This window comes from Gekko japonicus, unplaced genomic scaffold (genome assembly GCF_001447785.1).
Source record: "Gekko japonicus isolate JY-2015 unplaced genomic scaffold, Gekko_japonicus_V1.1 scaffold254, whole genome shotgun sequence".
In the NCBI taxonomy this organism is placed as follows: Eukaryota; Metazoa; Chordata; class Lepidosauria; order Squamata; family Gekkonidae; genus Gekko; species Gekko japonicus.
Window position 1 is genome coordinate 313,994 of NW_015172010.1, and position 17,679 is coordinate 331,672.

At 43.2% G+C, this 17,679-nt stretch overlaps 1 protein-coding gene across 2 annotated transcripts in view; it reads right to left on the reverse strand.

Moving 5' to 3' along the window:
* VGLL4 (vestigial like family member 4) overlaps positions 1 to 17,679 on the reverse strand; it is a 148,696-nt gene that overhangs the window by 84,369 nt on the left and 46,648 nt on the right. The window lies entirely within an intron of this gene.

Sequence of the window (17,679 nt, forward strand, 5' to 3'; positions counted from 1 at the left end):
GGGGGGGGGGGGAGAGAACGACAACGATTTCCTAGCACAAAGACATGCTAATTCTCCTCACAGCCCGCTGCAAGTTAACTGCACTGACATGCAGGCTATGCTTGGTATGACTCCTATGTAAACTAGCTTCCTCTTTCTAGCCGACAGTGATGACTGAGCATGCTCAGTGAATCCCTGGAGCTCTTCAAATGTCAGGGATATTTTCTGCACAAGATCAGGCTCTAAATGTATTGAGAGTTTGAATGCAAGTCAGAAAAGGGGGAGGAGGAGTTGGAGACTATTCAGAAGAGGCCATGTCAGCTTCTGCCCTTACAGGAAGCGCAGCTGCCACTGCAGAACTACGAGCGGAGAGAAACAAGGGAGGGGAAAGAAAGAAGGAGGAGCTCTGGGTAACACGTTAGTAAACTCCATTTACAGAAGGTTCCCCCCCTACACACACACACACACGTGAAAGGAATTTTTAAAACGTATCATGCTTAAATCAGTTTTTTGCTTTAAAGGTTCCCCACTTGCTTGTTTTTATACGCCATATAAACTCCTTCTGTTTAATTTCCAAGCTGTAACTCCAAGTTAATGGCATTTCAAGTAATATGTTATTTCTAAAAGAATAGCGTATTTGTTAAAGAACTACTTTAATGGATTTTTATACAAGAGCTAGCCACTATAATAATCTGAGGCAGAGAGGGAGCAAATGATTGTTTTATGGTTTAATCAGTAAATTAGTACATTTGAAATATTTATAGGACCTTAATAGTTGGAAAAAATCTATAAAAGTGGCATTTTACTATCTGGGAATTTTACTGTTTAAGCCTTCACCATCTTGAGAGAAACAAAGGGGATTTATCTGTCCACTGTTCTCATTTCAGGATGTGGCTTGTTTTACTGAACATCAAATCTCAATCCAAAAAGTTCTTGCTTGTTTATACAGATGCATGTGAATCATCCCCAAGAGGTAGAACATCTGTAATCAGCACCATTATATGAATCTTGGGTCAATGGAAATCAATCTGTTGCTCCCCTGTGGAGGATCACTGCCTAAAACCCTATTTGCTTTACTAAAAGTAAATGTAGCAGGAGAAAGAGGAAACGCCAAGAATTCATAGATCTAATACTTTGGCAATAATTTCCTCTCTATTTTTAAGTGCTCTGTCCAGGGCCGGCTCACCCACTAGGCAAACTAGGCATTTACCTAGAGCGTGGGCCGGCCCTTCCCTCCCACAGTCCCACTCTCTCTCGCACCCACCAGTGCGCGCTTAGGGCACTTAAGACAGCCGGACCCTCTAAGGCGGGAGAGGGTGTGTGCCCTGGCCAGCTGGCAGTTGGGAAACAATAGACAAGGGTGCAGGAGTGTGGGCGGATGTGGCGGGGAGTGGGGCGGCAAAGCAGCCTGGTGCGCAGACTCCCTCCTCCCTTTCATGCGCTATTTCCCGCCCAGGGGCGAAGGAGGGGGCAGGTCTAACAGGACAGGCGAGAGGAGGGGGTGGGCAAATACCTGGAGAAGTGTTGGCGGCGCCGGCATTCCACGGCCAAACGCTGCCGGCTGGCGAAGGGGCATGGCTTATGTGAAAGTAGCCTTTCTTCCTCCCCCTTTGGATCTATTTCTCCAAAGGCATCGAGGAGCCGAATGGGAAGGGTCGCGTCAGCCTGGAAGGATGCAGGTAAAGAGATGGAAGGGCCATCGGGGGGGAAGACCTGCGTGGGGGGAGACGTAACGAAGCAAAAGATCCGGCAGGCGGTCTGCTGCAGCTCCCCTCCCCAGTCCCCTGCCTACACTCTCAGGAGTGAACTTTACAGAGTCTATAATTGGGGAATGCCCCTCCCGAAAGCCAAGGTGAGATTTTCTCCACCTCAGAGGCTGGAGAAGTGACCCCAGAACCCTCCTCCCCTCCCAAGGCTGGTCTTACAGCCCCGTCAGGCTCCTTCTCTCCAGGCCCTGCCTGGTTGGCAACCCCCATAATTGATGGGCGCGCAAGCGGGGCAGGCGGGCAGAAGGTAGCCCCGCCTAGGGCGCAAAAAAGCCTGGAGCCGGCCCTGGCTCTGTCAGACAGTACAACAAAATACTTTAAGTGAGAGCCACAGTCATTGTTCAGTCAGCTGAACAAGGGCTGCCGCTTGAGGCTGCCACCCCCGCCTGTTGTCTCCCTGTTGCTGTTTCGCCTCTCATGCGCCCACCCAATTTTAGAGTTTCTCCAAGAAGGCTTCTCCCCCCCCTCCCGGAATTCTCAAACTGCCATGTCCTCTTTTACCAGGGGTGGGGGAGTAGAGATCCTTAGAGAAGAAAAATGATTGGAGAATGTGTAGATTTTTAATTTATAAATGAGAAAACTAGGTTCAACCTAGAAATTAAGTGTACAGATGTGAAATGGAAAAGATAGGATAGCAGAAAGTAACTATCCCATAGCACCCGGAATATCAGAGTAAGACAGATAAAACAGGTGCTGCAAGCATTTGCTTGGAGGAAGCAGACATGAGTGCCTTATGAGTGCTTTCCTGGCTCATTTTGTGTTCACGCACCTTCTTGAGGAGCTTAGGAAAAAGAGTGTTTCACTTCATTTGGTCAGGTCCCTCTCTGTCCAGTTTCATTACTTCTGACCATGCCCACTAGTGTCCTTGTTTCAACTGCATTAAGGCATTGTAGAGGCTGGTATGTGCTGTGCAGCACTGATGCCTGCCTTTGTACAAAAAACCCTGTCCTAGTTTTGAGGGTGGCACAAGCTATGACATTGTTTAAGAATCACAGAGTTGGAGGAGAGATTAAGAAGTGATATAACAGCAGTTTACAAAAGGTCTAAAAGAAGAGCAGCTAGTTATCAGGGCCCTTGAGAGAGAAAAAAGAAGTAATCCTCTAGATCAGGGGCGTCAAACATACAGCCCATGTGCCGGATCCGGCCCCTGCAGGGCATCTATCCGGCCCACCAGCAACTGGCTCTCTACTGTTTCCTGCTTCCAGCATTGGAGCTGGCTTTTACCCATTGTCTCCTATTTCCTGCTTCACAGAGGAGAGAAAGAAAGCCAAGTCTCCCTTCCCTCAACTGGCTCCTCCCCCTCCTCCTGCTCTTCTGGGGAGGGGGGGGGAGAGAGAGAGAGAGAGAGAGAGAGAGAGAGAGATGGAGTCCTATGGCACTTCTAAGAAACTTTTATGTGCAAGCACATGTCTTCCAAGGGGGAGAAGAGCCAGAGAGAGAGAGAGAGAGAAAGAAAGAAAGAAAGAAACGGAGTCCCATGGCACTTGGAGATATCTCCCTTTCCAGTTCTAACAGATTGAGGGGGGGGAGAAACCTAACAGCACAGCTTGCATTCTTTATTAGTGAAATGAAGCAAGAGTCCAGTAGCACCTTAACAACTAACAACATTTGTGGCAGGGCATGAGTTCACTTCTTCAGATACAGCTAGAATGTGAGTCCGTCTATCCTTACATATTGGAGAGTAAAGTGATTTCAGACGCCAAGTGACAATAGCAGGCATTTGGTAATGAGAGAAGAAACCTAGATCTCAATTCAGTCCAGAAAGATGCATCTAATAGCAGTAGAAAGAGTAAGAGTCCAGTAGCACCTTAAAGACTAACAAAATTTGTGGTAGGGTATGTGCTTTCGTAAGTCACTGCTCACTTCTTTAGACTTATTTCCATTCTTTGCATCCTCCTGGACTGAATCCTCCTGGACCAGACTGAAACCTAGGTTTCCTGTCTCATTACCAATGAGGTACACCACAGGTACTACCCCTCTGCATATCACACCTAATCGAATTATGCCTGCTATTGTCATTCAGCATCTGCAATCATCTTTATAAAGTGTATATTTCCAGTACCTCATATTACATTTTATGGCACACATGGCCTGGCCTGACAAAGTGGCATTTATGTCAGACCCAGTTCTGCTAACAAATGAGTTCGACACGGCTGCTCTAGATGTAGCAAGGTAATTTTACTCGGCTATCAGGGAATGCATGCTAATTGTAAGAAACAATTCAGCAATAAAGCAAGTTCCTAGGTAGCTGAAATATTCTTCCTTTGAAGTGTTTTATTTTTTCAGAGGACACTGTACAAGAACCTACAGGAGATGGTATCATGTCTACAGGCTTGAAACAGACAATCTTCTAAGCAGATGGTAAGGCTTTGATCCTGGATGAAAAGTGGTAAAAATGTTAAATGTGGATACAATGACATTTAACACATAATTTTTCAAAGAGGTAGAAATTTACAGGCAGTGCGTAAGCACCTGGCTTTTTCTTCTTTCTCAGAAAAGAGAATTACACACACCCAGCACATATAATGCTGCTTTTTAATTCCCCAGTTTTACAACATTTTTCTGTCTTTAGATACCTATGGTGATAAGTCTTCCATTTATATTTTTTCCTTTAAATTAATGGGCACGGGTATGTAGTGCCATAGGATTGGCCATGCTACTGCTGTATTGGGGCTACACTAGTGTTGTGTTAAGACTATGCAATCCCTACATGAAGCAATGCTGGTAGAAAGCGACCCTCACAGTGTCGCTGGCAACTCCCCTTACAGCTATCAATCACAAGACTGACCACTTAAAGAGGCATCTCCCTAGCACCTGTGAAGGGAAGGCATCGGTCACTGTACAACAAGCACGTTACATTATGACAACTCCACCTAACCAATCTCACAACCCCTCCTACACCCAGGCACATTGCCAGACAGAGCCTGCAGCAACTTCCTTCTCAAAAGCCTCCATGGCCCAGTAGTTGTGGGAACAACAGCAACAGACACTTCTTTAACCACAACCACCAGAGCTGCTTTCAGGCCAAGGGCTCAGATCACCCAGCAGTCCAAACCGGGCTGCTGCTGCAAAAAAAAATCCCTTAGGGGCTGAGCCAGGATGGAACAGGAAAGAAAGAAGAATGATTAGCTCATCCCATAGCCCAGTAGACAGGAAGCCTGCATGCAGAATCCATAGCCACGGATACCACACAGGACAAGGGTTCAAATCCTCAATAGATGGCACAAAATGTTTATAACAGTGCACACAATAGGTATTCTGGTATCTGTTGCCGCTTTTACTGAACAGTGTTGTTGTATTGAGTCCTGACAGCATCACAGAAATATGAGGATGCCAAACTTGTGTCCATGGAGGGCTTCTGTTTCTCTGGAAGCTGCTTGGTACAAAGTACCATGCGGAGCCTCCACCCATACTTAGTATTTCTGCACCTGTTACATTCCCATCTGCCATATATTTCTGTGAGGCACAGAATCCCACAGAAGCAAAAATTAACAACCCAACACAGGAACAGCTGTTAATTATTACTACTGCCACTGTAGACCTTGACTGTGGTCTTCCTGCTACAGCAGGGCACCTATACAAGAATCTGAGAGGAGATGAGGTTCATTGGTGCTGGGGCGGGGGCAACAGTGGAAGGGCTTCTAGTGTCCTCCTGATGGCACCTGGTATTTTTTGGCCACTGTGTGACAGAGTGTTGGACTGGATGGGCCATTGGCCTGATCCAACATTGGCTTCTCTTATGTTTTTATTCGTCTGCCACTGCCAGTCCTATTTTTTTTTTGTTGCTGATGTTTCTACAAAGCAATATATTTTAAGGCCTATCACCCAAATTCCCATTTGAATACTCCATTTAGCAGCCATGAAGACAAGAGTGAAATACCACCCCCTTCAATGATTTTGCATGTATCTCCTTGGAGCTTGTGTATTGTTCATGGTGTGCCAGAAGACTGATTCCTGAGTTAGTCCATCCTATCCTCAGATATGGTTGTAGAGACCAATGGGGAAGAGGTGGGAAAAAAACAGTATTCATAGACTCAGGTGGGAGGGTTTTTAGATTGATGCCAGTGCTTGGCAGGCATAACATTACACTCATCAGAGCCTGGAAGTGTTCCTTGATCAAGCTTAGGATCTGAACTAAGTCCCACTCCTCCCTGTACCACACCCAACCCTCCAATTTTTCTCATTATCCTGGCTGTATCTCACTGGCACTGGGGATACACACCACCCAATGCAATTCTGACAGCCCTTCTCATTCCACCAACCTACAGAATTTAGTGCGAATCTTCCCACTGAGCAGGCATCACTCCAGAACATACTTTAAACACCTATTCATTCAACCTAACCTCTTGTCATCTGAGCATAGAAGTACTATTACATTGTTTATTCAAGACATTTGTATCCTCTGTTCCCAAACAAATGTTCATGAGGCAGTTTACCCAGGAATTAATACAATAAAAGAATTAGCATAATCCTTTTTTTAAAAAAACACTTGCACCAATCTTTTCCTTCCAGCTGCCTACATTTTTTGTTTTCAATGCTTTGTCTTGTTTTGCACTTTAAAAAGTTGCTCAAACTTTTATTTTCAGCTCTACATAAACTGCTAAAATCAGTCACTTTTGATGTACTTAGTAAGCTTTTGTTCAAACTGAAATAGCATTGAAAGAAATTAAGTAAAACATTCACTTACCCACCCCCATTTATGGACATGTGTGAGTGCACACATATGAACACCAATAAAATGTTATTGCAAAAAAGGTTATAAATTCCCTGCAAGAGCTATGCTTCACTTTATGAAAAAAACTTTGTTTTTCCAAAGAATAAATGCCCACTGGTCTTATAAAACAATATAGTAGGAATGTATTCCGTAGGCAGTGAGCTCAAATGGAAATTTTATCAGTGGTAAGTAGGGCTGCCAGCCATTGGCAGGCACCAGGGGGACATGGGGGAGGCAACACTGTCATACATGAGAGGAAGTCACTTTCAAGGGAAACCAGAAGTGATGTCGTATCACTCTAGGTATTGCTGGAAACTCTTACGCTTTCATCATAAGAACATAAGAGAAGCCATGTTGGATGAGGCCAATGGCCCATCTAGTCCAACACTGTCACACAGTGGGCAAAAATACCAGGTGCCATCAGGAGTTCCAGCAGTGAGGCCAGGACACTAGAAGCTCTCCCACTGTTGGCCCTCCCAGGCACCAAGAATACAGAACATCACTTGCCCCAGAGTCCCTATCCATACCTTGTGGCTAATAGCCACTGATGGATCTCTGCTCCATATATTTATCTGATTCCCTTGAAGCCATCCATGCTTGTAGCCGCCACCACCTCCTGTGGCAGTGAATTCCCATGTGTTAATCACTCTTTGGGTGAAGAAGTACTTCCTTTTATCTGTATTAACCCAACTGCTCAGCAATTTCATTGAGTGCCCATGAGTTCTTGTATTGTGAGAAAGGGAGAAAAGTACTTCTTTCTCTACCTGCTCTATCTCATGCATAATCTTATAAACCTCAATCATGTCACCCGTCAGCCGTCGTTTCTTCAAGCTAAAGAGCCCTAAGCGCTTTAACCTTTCTTCATAGGGAAAGTGTTCCAACCCTTTTATCATTCTACTTGCCCTTTCTTTTCCGCACTTTTTCCAATGCTATAATATCCTTTTTGAGGTGTGGTGACCAGAACTGTACACTGTATTCCAAATGAGGTCACACCATTGATTTATATAGGGGCATTATGATACTGGCTGATTTATTTTCAATTCTCTTCCTAATAATCCCCAACATAACATTAGCCTTTTTATTGCAGTCGCACACTGTCTCGACATTTTCAGTGAGTTATCTAATACAACTTCAAGATCTCTCTCTTGGTCAGTCTCTGCCAGTTTGGACCCTGTCAACATGTATTTATAGTTAGGATTTTTGGCTTCAATGTATATCATTTTGCACTTGGCCACACTGAACCCCATTTGTCACGTTGACGCCCCCTCGCCCATCCTCAACAGATCCCTTTGGCATGCCTCACAATCCTCCCTGGTTCTCACCACCCTGAACAACTTTGTGTCATCCGCAAATTTAGCCACTTCACTGCTCACTCCCAACTCCAAACCATTAATAAACAAGTTAAAAAGCATCGGACTGAGCGGTAGCCTACTGCTTACCACTCTCCACTGAGAAAATTTCCCTTTTATACTCTCTCTGTTTCCTATTAATTAGCCAGTTTTTGATCCACAAAAACATAAGAATCTCTGTTGATTCATAGAGTGACGGGACGTCATGTCCATGTTTCCCCTGGGAGTGACAGCACATTCCAACAGCAACATTGTTTTTTTCTCTCCTGCCACTTGAAGGAATGGCGGCAAAAAGCAGAGGTTCCCTGAGGAGACCTGCTGTTGTCATCACAGAAAATGTGCTGTATGTAACAAAAGCAAACATCAGCCTTTAGCTGAACTAAGCCTTAGCATTAATTGTTTCACTTGTTCATGTTAGGCTTTACTGAATACTTCATATGGTATATTCATATGGTGCTTTGATACCACTGCACCTTTTCCAACACTTTAAGTGCTGGGTACCTTAAAGACTAATAGATTTACCGTGGCATTAACTCGTTTCATCAGATGCACAGTATAATCTATAATAGGCCTGACGACGATGATGATGAAGACAATAACAACAACAGGCAAAGAGGTATTTGGGTATGTGTACATAAAGGTAAAACCTTCCCTTGCTCGAAAGCCAGTTGAATCCGACTCTAGAGTTGCGGTGCTCATCTCTGTTTCCAAGCCGAAGAGCCAGCGCTGTCTGAAGACGTTTCCGTGGTCATGTGGCCAGCATGACTAAACACCAAGGCGCATGGAACGCTGTTACCTTCCCACCGAAGTGGTACCTATTTATCTACTTGCAATTTCTTGCTTTCGAACTGCTAGGTTGGCAGGAGCTGGAACCAGAGACTCACTCCATCATGCGGCACTCGGGTCTCAAACTGACGAACTACTAACCTTCCGGCCTGCAGTTCAGCGTCTTAACCACATGAGCCACTGCAGCTCCTATGTGTACATACATGGGGTCTATTCAAAGGGGGTGTCTCTCATGCTCACGTTAGCTTTAACTTACATTGTAAATAGTTCATTCCATGAAAGCTTATGCCACAGTCTTTATGGTAACACAAAACAGATATTTTGATCCAACAAAACACACAGTATTCTCCAAGAATTAGAAAGCAACATTTTTCCAAGTACATTGTTAGCACAACACTGTCCTCTACAGGGAAACATGAAAACTGCACGTTCTTCAATTTCACAGAAGTGCTGAATCACATACTATTTCAAAAATGGCAAAGTGGTTTTATTCATTTTAAGAATTGCTAGCAACATTCAGAGTTTTGCAAGTGCTTCAAGTTTTCACTAACTACTGATTCCAAACAGCAACAATTTTATTATCCCTGCACTAATGGAAAGCCTGCCAAATCCAAGACAAACTACTTGGAGCAGTCTTTTAAAATGCACTTACATTTTATCTGTGCCAGTACTGAGTCATACCCGCCAGCATTTCACAGATGAAAACAGGGATACTCCTATGTATGAATGGATAGAACCAGGAACAAAGCCTGGCAGCCCAGTGGCACAGCCTGGAAACCAAATGGGAGTCAAACACAATCTAGATTAAAATGTGCCAGAAGCAAAAAATAAAAGTGTATACAACTAATGACAAAAGCAGTATGGCAAGCCACAAGCTACATAGCAAGACAGTTTTCCAAGTACAATGGGTCCAATGTTTTCTCACTGGTATAAAGATTCAATGTACTATAGGGTTGCCAGACTCCCACCGGGGTGCTTCCCAGCCACGGAACAGCTGGCCAGCGGGGGGGGGGATCCTGCCCCCCACAGCCTTTCCTTAGTCAGTGTGGTTCTGTTCCTCCTTCAGGCCTGACCATGTGTTGCCATGAGCTTGTTTTGCGAAGCAGAGAGGGAGCTCTGTTCTAGTGTTAGTCCAGAGAGCCAGGCTGTTACATGAGGTGTTAAGGTGTAGAAGCCCACCCTTTCCTTCCCCAGGTTTGCTGTCCTCCCAGTGTCTGAACCATGCTTCCAATCAAAGTAAAGACAGTACTAACCTTGGCAGCTTCATGTGTTCAATGTGGTTGCCATGCAATTCTTTTGTAAGTCTTTTGCAAAGAGAGGAGGAAGGTATTTTGAGTTGCCAGGCCCTCAATGGGGGTGGGGGAACTCCCAGACCAGGGCCTCTCCACCTGCCACCAATCAGCTGGCGGCGGGGGGGGGGGACTTACCCAGTAGCAAAAGCAGGTCTAGGCTGGCACTGCAGGCAATGCAGCAATGTCACTTACACCATGCACCAGAAATGACATCATCATGTCGCTGCCAATGCAGGGGTGCTCTGGTATTTGGGCAAAACTATGGTTAAAAACAACTGCCACAATAGAGTTTTTGCCCAGATACGAAGAGTGTTCCCATGGCAGTGTCATGATGGCATGCACCAGAAGTAACATTGCTGGTCCAGGCCTCCTTTTGCTCCTGGTAAATCCCCCCCCCCACAAACCGGGTGCCAGTGGGTCACCTGGCAACCCTACTGGCTCCACTTCCTACAGCAAGCCATTTGGGGTGGCATTCAGTGCTGCCTCTCCCAATTTCAAAGGTGTCTGCAGACTCAGAAAGGCCGGGAATCCCTGAATACTGGCATGCCTTCCACACAGGTTTAAATCCCAGCAAATTATAACCAGAGAATACATAATCTGTTCCCCTCCAGCAAAATCTGTTGTTCCCTTTACCTCTTTCCTTCTAGCAAGTCATCACGAACACAGGGAGGGGGAGGGCCCTCCCCCCAGCCCTTTTCTCCTCTTTGTTACAGACAGTCTTTCTATTCTCTCCTCCCCTCTTCTGGCTGAATTTTTGCCAAGTATCGTACAGAAGTCTGCTTTGAATACAAAGGCCACATCTGAGAAAACAGTAACAGAATAGTAACTTCTGGAGCTGTACTGAATACCTTTCTTTAATTATTGAAATGCAATCTCTTCTCTGTTTCTTATTTATTTATTATTATTTATTTAATTCGATTTGTATCCCGCCCTCCCTGCCGAGGCAGACTCAGGGCGGCTGACATTAAAAAATTAAAATATATTAAAACACAGATGTATTAATACAATGCAATGTCATAAAAATCACACATAACAAGTCACAAATACAGATAAAGTGCTGGTGGCGGTAACATCCCGATAGGCCATGGCCCATGATAAAATTATAATGAAGTATGGCCACCGTCAGTGTCCAATATTTAACAGCTGTTGGTGTTAACATAGAGGGCCTTGACAGGTCAGTTGTTATTACGTAGCGGCTCCTAATCGAAGGCCTGGTGGAAGAGCTACGTTTTACAGGCCCTGTGGAACTGCAGAACTGTCTTTGTGATATCTCTGTAGTCTTGCATATAAGTAACTACATGCCTAGATGAAAGGACTGTGGTTCAATGGTAAAACACACACTTTGCATAAAAGTTTATTCCTGGTAACTCTAGTTAACAGGTGCTGGAAAAGTCATTGTTAGTTATAAACAATACTGGACTAGAGGAACCAATCACCTGACTCAATATAAAGCAGCTTCATATGCTGGGGTATTTGACTTGCACCCTCATTTTGCTAAGTACACAAAGATTATGTTTAGAAGGTTATCGATTTATCTACAATACAACAAAGTCTGAGTCCAGTGGCACCTTGTAAGACCAACAAAGTTTAATAAGTTTTCATGTGCATGCACACTTCATGTAGTGTGTTGGAAAGGGATGTCTTTTAAAGACCACTAACCAGTAAGCATTACAGAAAGGAATAATGCTAGGCTGACTGATATCTTAAGGCCTTATTTTGAAGACTATGTAGGTTGTGATGCAACATCCAGGAATAACACCATAGCCTTGGTTTTCTTAAGTCTTTTCAATTAACAAGCTGGATTCTGGGTGACTAGAAAAAAAGTAGCAACCTTCATATTATAGCTAATACACTTTTTCCAGTTTGTTCCATGGCCACATAAAAGGAAGGCCAATAACATACTGAAATGGCAGCCTCAGATTATCCCGATCTATAGACTGGATCTAAGAGGTTGAGCCATTCTTTTTACTTGTTCAAAACAACAGCCAAGGACTTCACTTGGAAAAGGCAGGTTTGAAGAATCGCCTACAAAATGTACTGACAAGGCTCCAAGGTTCTGTTAAGAGGAGTTACGATGTGACTCAGAGTGAAGCTCAGAGTGACTAGAAATGTACAAGGGTCAGAGACAATAACGGAATCATCAGAAGATCTTATGATAACCTTGTCGGTTTATTTGAAGTCACAAGGGATCAAAACAGGGATATAGCAATGATCTTTTCAAAACTCATGGTCAGACTCCATGGATTTGTCAAGGAAGTCTACCAATGCTTTCCCACAGAGGTCTATATCTGAATGACCAGTTATGGTGGGTTTGTTTAGTAAGCTTCAAATGATTGTGCACTATGTGTACTTCAAACAGCAGTGATGACCATCAGTGGGACCTTAGTTCTGCAATCACAGCTTCCAAAATTATACTGGCTGCATCATAGGCATGGAGAGGGGGAAGAAACACCCCCCCCCAGCAAACCCAATGGACAATATCTAATGACACTAAAATACTAAGTTAAACTTTCTACACAAAAAATGAGAAAGGAGAAGTGAAAGGCAATGCTAAAACTTGTTGTGAAGGACCACAGTCCAAGGAGAACATTCTCAGTATGGCTAATAACACTGCACTCAGGAGCCCTGCGAAACATCAGTCCATCTTCTTGAGACATGCATAAAAAGATGTCTTCTTGATGGCAATACCCAGGTCTCATTTCAAGACCAGAAACTATAAAAGTCCACAAAGAAAAAGTACCCAACATAAAACTGTTAAAGATTTTCCAATTCTACTAAAAAAAAACCTCCATAAAGAGGGCCTACCTATCCAAAATATTCCTAGCCATGCTTCAGTTTAACCTCCATATTCCAAAACACTACACCTTTATTCATGACGTTAGAGATCCAAAACTAGTGCTGCCTGGTCTTATTTGTTTTAAATCTTTATCCCACTCACAAAAAATGCACTGACATTCTATCTAACTTATTACAGAAAAGAATACTGAGGATACGTATCAGATTCACTAGTCTTCTTCCACCTCTAACTCCCAAATGCTGCTTCTACCCATTTTTAAAATTTTATTTATTCTGCTTCTGCTTGTGGTAAGCAATGGTGTTAGGAAGGAACAAATGTACAGAACCTTGCAGACAAGTTTCCAAAGAAAACGAAAGCACATATGAAGTTTGGGTGCACTGATACACCCCAATGATTCTCTGACAGGAATCCTTAGGAAAACTGGCATATGACAGAAACATCCTGTAACAGAAGATTCTCTGTCAGAAGAAACAAATCTATTACCAATATTAGACTAGCACAAAAAAAGTTTACAATATCTAGCTTAGCAGTATCATTCACAATACTACCTATTCTGCAGATGGTAAAATGAAGAAATGTAATTGCTACGGAATGGCCTGAGGAAGCAATTTCCTAGCACATCATCTCTTGCGTAATACCACACCCTCTCCATTTAATGTTATTTAGTCATTCTCAAGTGCGTTCACACAGAACCTGTCAGACCTGTTGAACTTCTATGCAGTGAAAATGCCTAAAGACATTGTGTAGAGTACCTCTTTACAACGGTGTTACTACATGTCTGTCTACGTAATTAAAGGTGGTGCTACTGAGATGCAAGAGTAGACAAGTGCTCCCCCCCCCAATTATTTTCCCCTCCTTTGCTCTCCGGCACAGCAAATTGTGCCTGAATTTGAAAATGTAGTTTGCAGAAATAAAGCAGCAGGGTGAAAACATCCATCACAAACAATAATGAAACCAAACTGGGTTCTGACTTTGCAGCCTAAGGTATTTAGGTAGACTTGTGGGGGAAGCTGTATGGAAGAAACAGCTCCACAAAAGAAGTTGTTGAGTCAGAATTCTTGTTAGGGCTAACTATAACTGGGATGTAGATATAGAACAAAATTGCTTCAAAAAGCTCATAACAAGTTCCACAGGTATGTACCTGTGTTTTCAACTGATTTCTCTCTTCATTGATATTTTGGCCTCCAGTTTTAAAGTGTGTATGTAATGCTCATAACCAGGAACATATAAGACTACATAAAGGTCCCACAAGATTGCCCATCATAGCCCTGGCCAAGATGGAACAATAACAATAACAGACATCTGGGGACAAATTCTTCAACCCGGGTCATTTACAGATATGTGAGCTCAGCATTTTCCATACAATATCTGTCAACCTGCAAGCAATGCTTGTTGTTGTTTTTTCTCCAAGAAGGAAAGGCAGATTAGGAACTCATTGAATTTAGGTATAAATAAGAACACACATAATGATAGATTTAACTTCTAACATTTCAACGTTTTAGTACTATAAAACTGCAGCATTATGAGGGACTCTCCATCTTCTAAACAAATAGGATACTTCAGTACCTAGATTACAAACACAGAACCACTTAATAGGGTTTTTTTACAACCAAGCACAATCCTAAAATATTCTATAAAAATTACAGACACTGAATAGAATTAAGATACTAAGGAAGTTGTATTTTCCTCGTATTTCTTTTGCATCATAGAAAATGGACACCAAAATAATAGTGTCGCCCTGTTTGTTGGCCTGCCAGGACAACCGGTTGGTTGCTGTGTGAAACAGCATGCTGGACTAAATGGACCACATTTCAAAAGTCCCTCATAATCCTACAGTTTTGTGGCACTAAAAGGATAGGTTAATATGTTAAGAGTTTAAATGTCATTGAAGTGGTAGTCTCATTTGTACCCGAGTTCACCTTCAGCATATCCTTATACTGACGTTGTCCACTTCGGTGGAAGCCCTTCTCATGAAGCAGCAAAGTGATCAGGCGACCTTTACACAAGCTACAGATGCAGTAGGTTCTGTGCTAGAGAGACAACAACTCTGGAAATTACCATAATACCAGCTCACTGATAAAGATCAGATTGTTAACTCTTACCTCAGAAGGTTCACCTTCTGTTGTCCATATCTCATATGAAGTACATTCAGTGGTGAAGAGTAATTGTTACAATATTTTAAAGTCTTGTACACCTGTCGTGTTCAAATATACTCACAAGCAGAAATACGTATTCCTCCCTTTTGCATAATTTTCTACCTGAGTAATTCTGCTGGCTTCTTCAGCATAGTTGGATATATCAATAAAATAGTAAGAATAGAGCTAGGAAACCCATCTGTGGCACACATGGCTTTCACAGTAGAAACCTTTTAGTCATGAACTGGAATTTACATTTTTTCTGTACTAGAACAGACAAGCCTTCCCTGTGGTGAGAGATCAAGCATTCTCACATTTCACTCCCTTATTAAAATGCAGTCTCTTTAAAAATCTCATTCAGGCAGCACATACCAGAACATCTGCTACAAGCAAGTTATCAGCCTATGTCTTTTCAATTTCCATGTATTTAATTTCAGTACAAATACACGCTTTGGGGGCAAGTCACAACATGCACACACCTGCAGCATTTCAGTTCAGTTTTGGAGTCTCACTTACTGATCTCATCAAGGAAAGTAGTTATTGTATTCACAGAGTGCTAGAGATGCAGTAAGTGTGCGTGTTGAACTCAGTATTGTACTTTGCAAAGCTGCAGATATTTACTGATAAGAAAATCATTTGCAAACATTAAAATTTGAGAGATCTGTGAAACAGAAAAAAATGCCACCCAACTGTTTGTGTGTCGTCCCCCCCCCCATCACCAATGTGAACTCGGTGGATGAATATATTAGGAATATGTGTCAAAGATGGGTTGCCATGACCACAATCTCTGTTATCAGCAGCTCAAAGCTGAAAGGAAACTAGTACATTAGGCACCAGTACTCTGTGGGGCAAACTATATGTTAAGCACCAATGAGCCCTAACAGACACATTTTGTAAATAAAAGCAGCTGCAGGATGATGAAATTTTGAATGGGAAACTGGGTCTTTCTCCACATGCAGTTCTCTACTACTATATTTCTTTTTCTGTAACAGGAGGACGATAGGAGTTTACAGCACCTCATAGTCACAGGAGGGTCACAACAGGCTGCTTCAACTGATTATTGGTGACAACACACCACAAGAAGTTAAAGCAGCTTCTTTTTCAGGTCAGAGATTGAAAAGGTTGATCCTCAACCATTTTCTCAGTGTATGGTAGGTGGACAAAGGGCAGAAAGTGCTTTCATGTAGAGACTAGGGACTATTGCACTAGAACTTTACTCTGAAAGGGCTTGCCCTTTGCACGCAAGAAGGAAATAACACTTCTCTTCCCTTTTAAGATATGCAGGTTACAGATGTACAAAAACATTGCAGAAATTTTACTTCAGTATTAAGCAAACACAAATGATCTGACGGCTGCTATTGTCATTACTGAGCAAATCCCTACTTTTTTAAAAAAATTGGCATCCATTTATTCTTAAGCAAATATAGGTGTGGGACTTCCATTTGTGCATGTTGATTTTTAAACAATGATTCAGGACCCAAAGACACAAATCAAAGGCCAAATATGACCTTTTAGCTGTGACACAGTCATATTTATATAAATCATAGGCGGTTCTAGCCTTTCTGGTTGAATCCTTTTGCATTGAAAACAAATATACCTTCAGAGGAAACTAATTATTTGCTCCTAAGCCTTCCAAAATTCAATTGCCATTTTAGGCTTCGTACACGATTAGATGTCAAAGTAATATGTGTGAATACCTTTATTGAGACAATGGTCTTCATAAAATGGGACAAACCAGGCCCCCCCACCCAGGCCCAGCACACTAAATGGTTTCTGCACCTCAGTGTGGCCACCAGACTAAAAGATCTGGACACCCCCATTATACATTATAGACAGTAAATACTGCTTGCTAGATTTCTATCAACTCTAATACCTTTATTGAGGCAATGGTCTTCGTAAAATGGGACAGACCAGGCCCCGACCGAGGCCCAGCACACTAAACGGTTTCTGCACCTCAGTGTGGCCACCAGACTAAAAAATCTGGACACCCCCATTATACATTATAGACAGTAAATACTGCTTGCTAGATTTCTATCAACTCTACTGGTTTAACAGAGTTGTTAATCCTCAAGTAACACCCCAGGAGCACTGATGCAAAGCGGCCACTGCATGGTCTCACCAGGCAGAAACTTCAGCCACTGCTGAGGAGCCACAGAGGGAGGAGGGAAATTCCTAGGAGCTGCTGTGAGCAAACCATTTTGATCTCTCAGTATCCAACAGTTGTACAGTGCTGCCTGCAATACCACCTCCTTCCACCCACTACCTTGTGACACCTTTGGATAAGGCTGGAGAATCCCCTGCACCCTCAGCACCCAGCTGGTCTGCCTGGCAAGCAGCTGCAATGGCTGCCTCTGCTGAGGCACCTTTTCAGGTTATAAAGGTTGTTCTCTGTGTTTTATTGTGCCATCTTAAAGGGATGCAGGGGCTGCCTCTACCAATTTTCAGGCTCTTTCAGTTGCAGCCCAAACCATCCAGAGTAGTCTCATGGAGGAAATGGATTGCCATTTTGTGTTTGTCACGCGGGATCCTCGGGCGTTGCCCGTTGTATTGAATTGTTTTAAAATGTTTTATTGTGTTTTTATCGCACTATGTACCATATTGTGTATTATGGTGCTGCATTTCACCTCATATTGTAAGCCGCCCTGAGCCCGCGAGTGGGGAGGGCGGGGTATAAATACCCAAACCATCCAGAGGAATGGAGGAAATGGATTGCCCATCAACTTTTAGGAAAGCCTGAAAGGCAATTCTATTTAGAAGGTTTTTTAGAAGAGGTTACAGCTGTCCATCAGTCATCCACAAACTTTGCATAGCAGGACTTTCGCCCCTCCCCCCTCCCACCGCAGGCCACAGACCCAACTGAA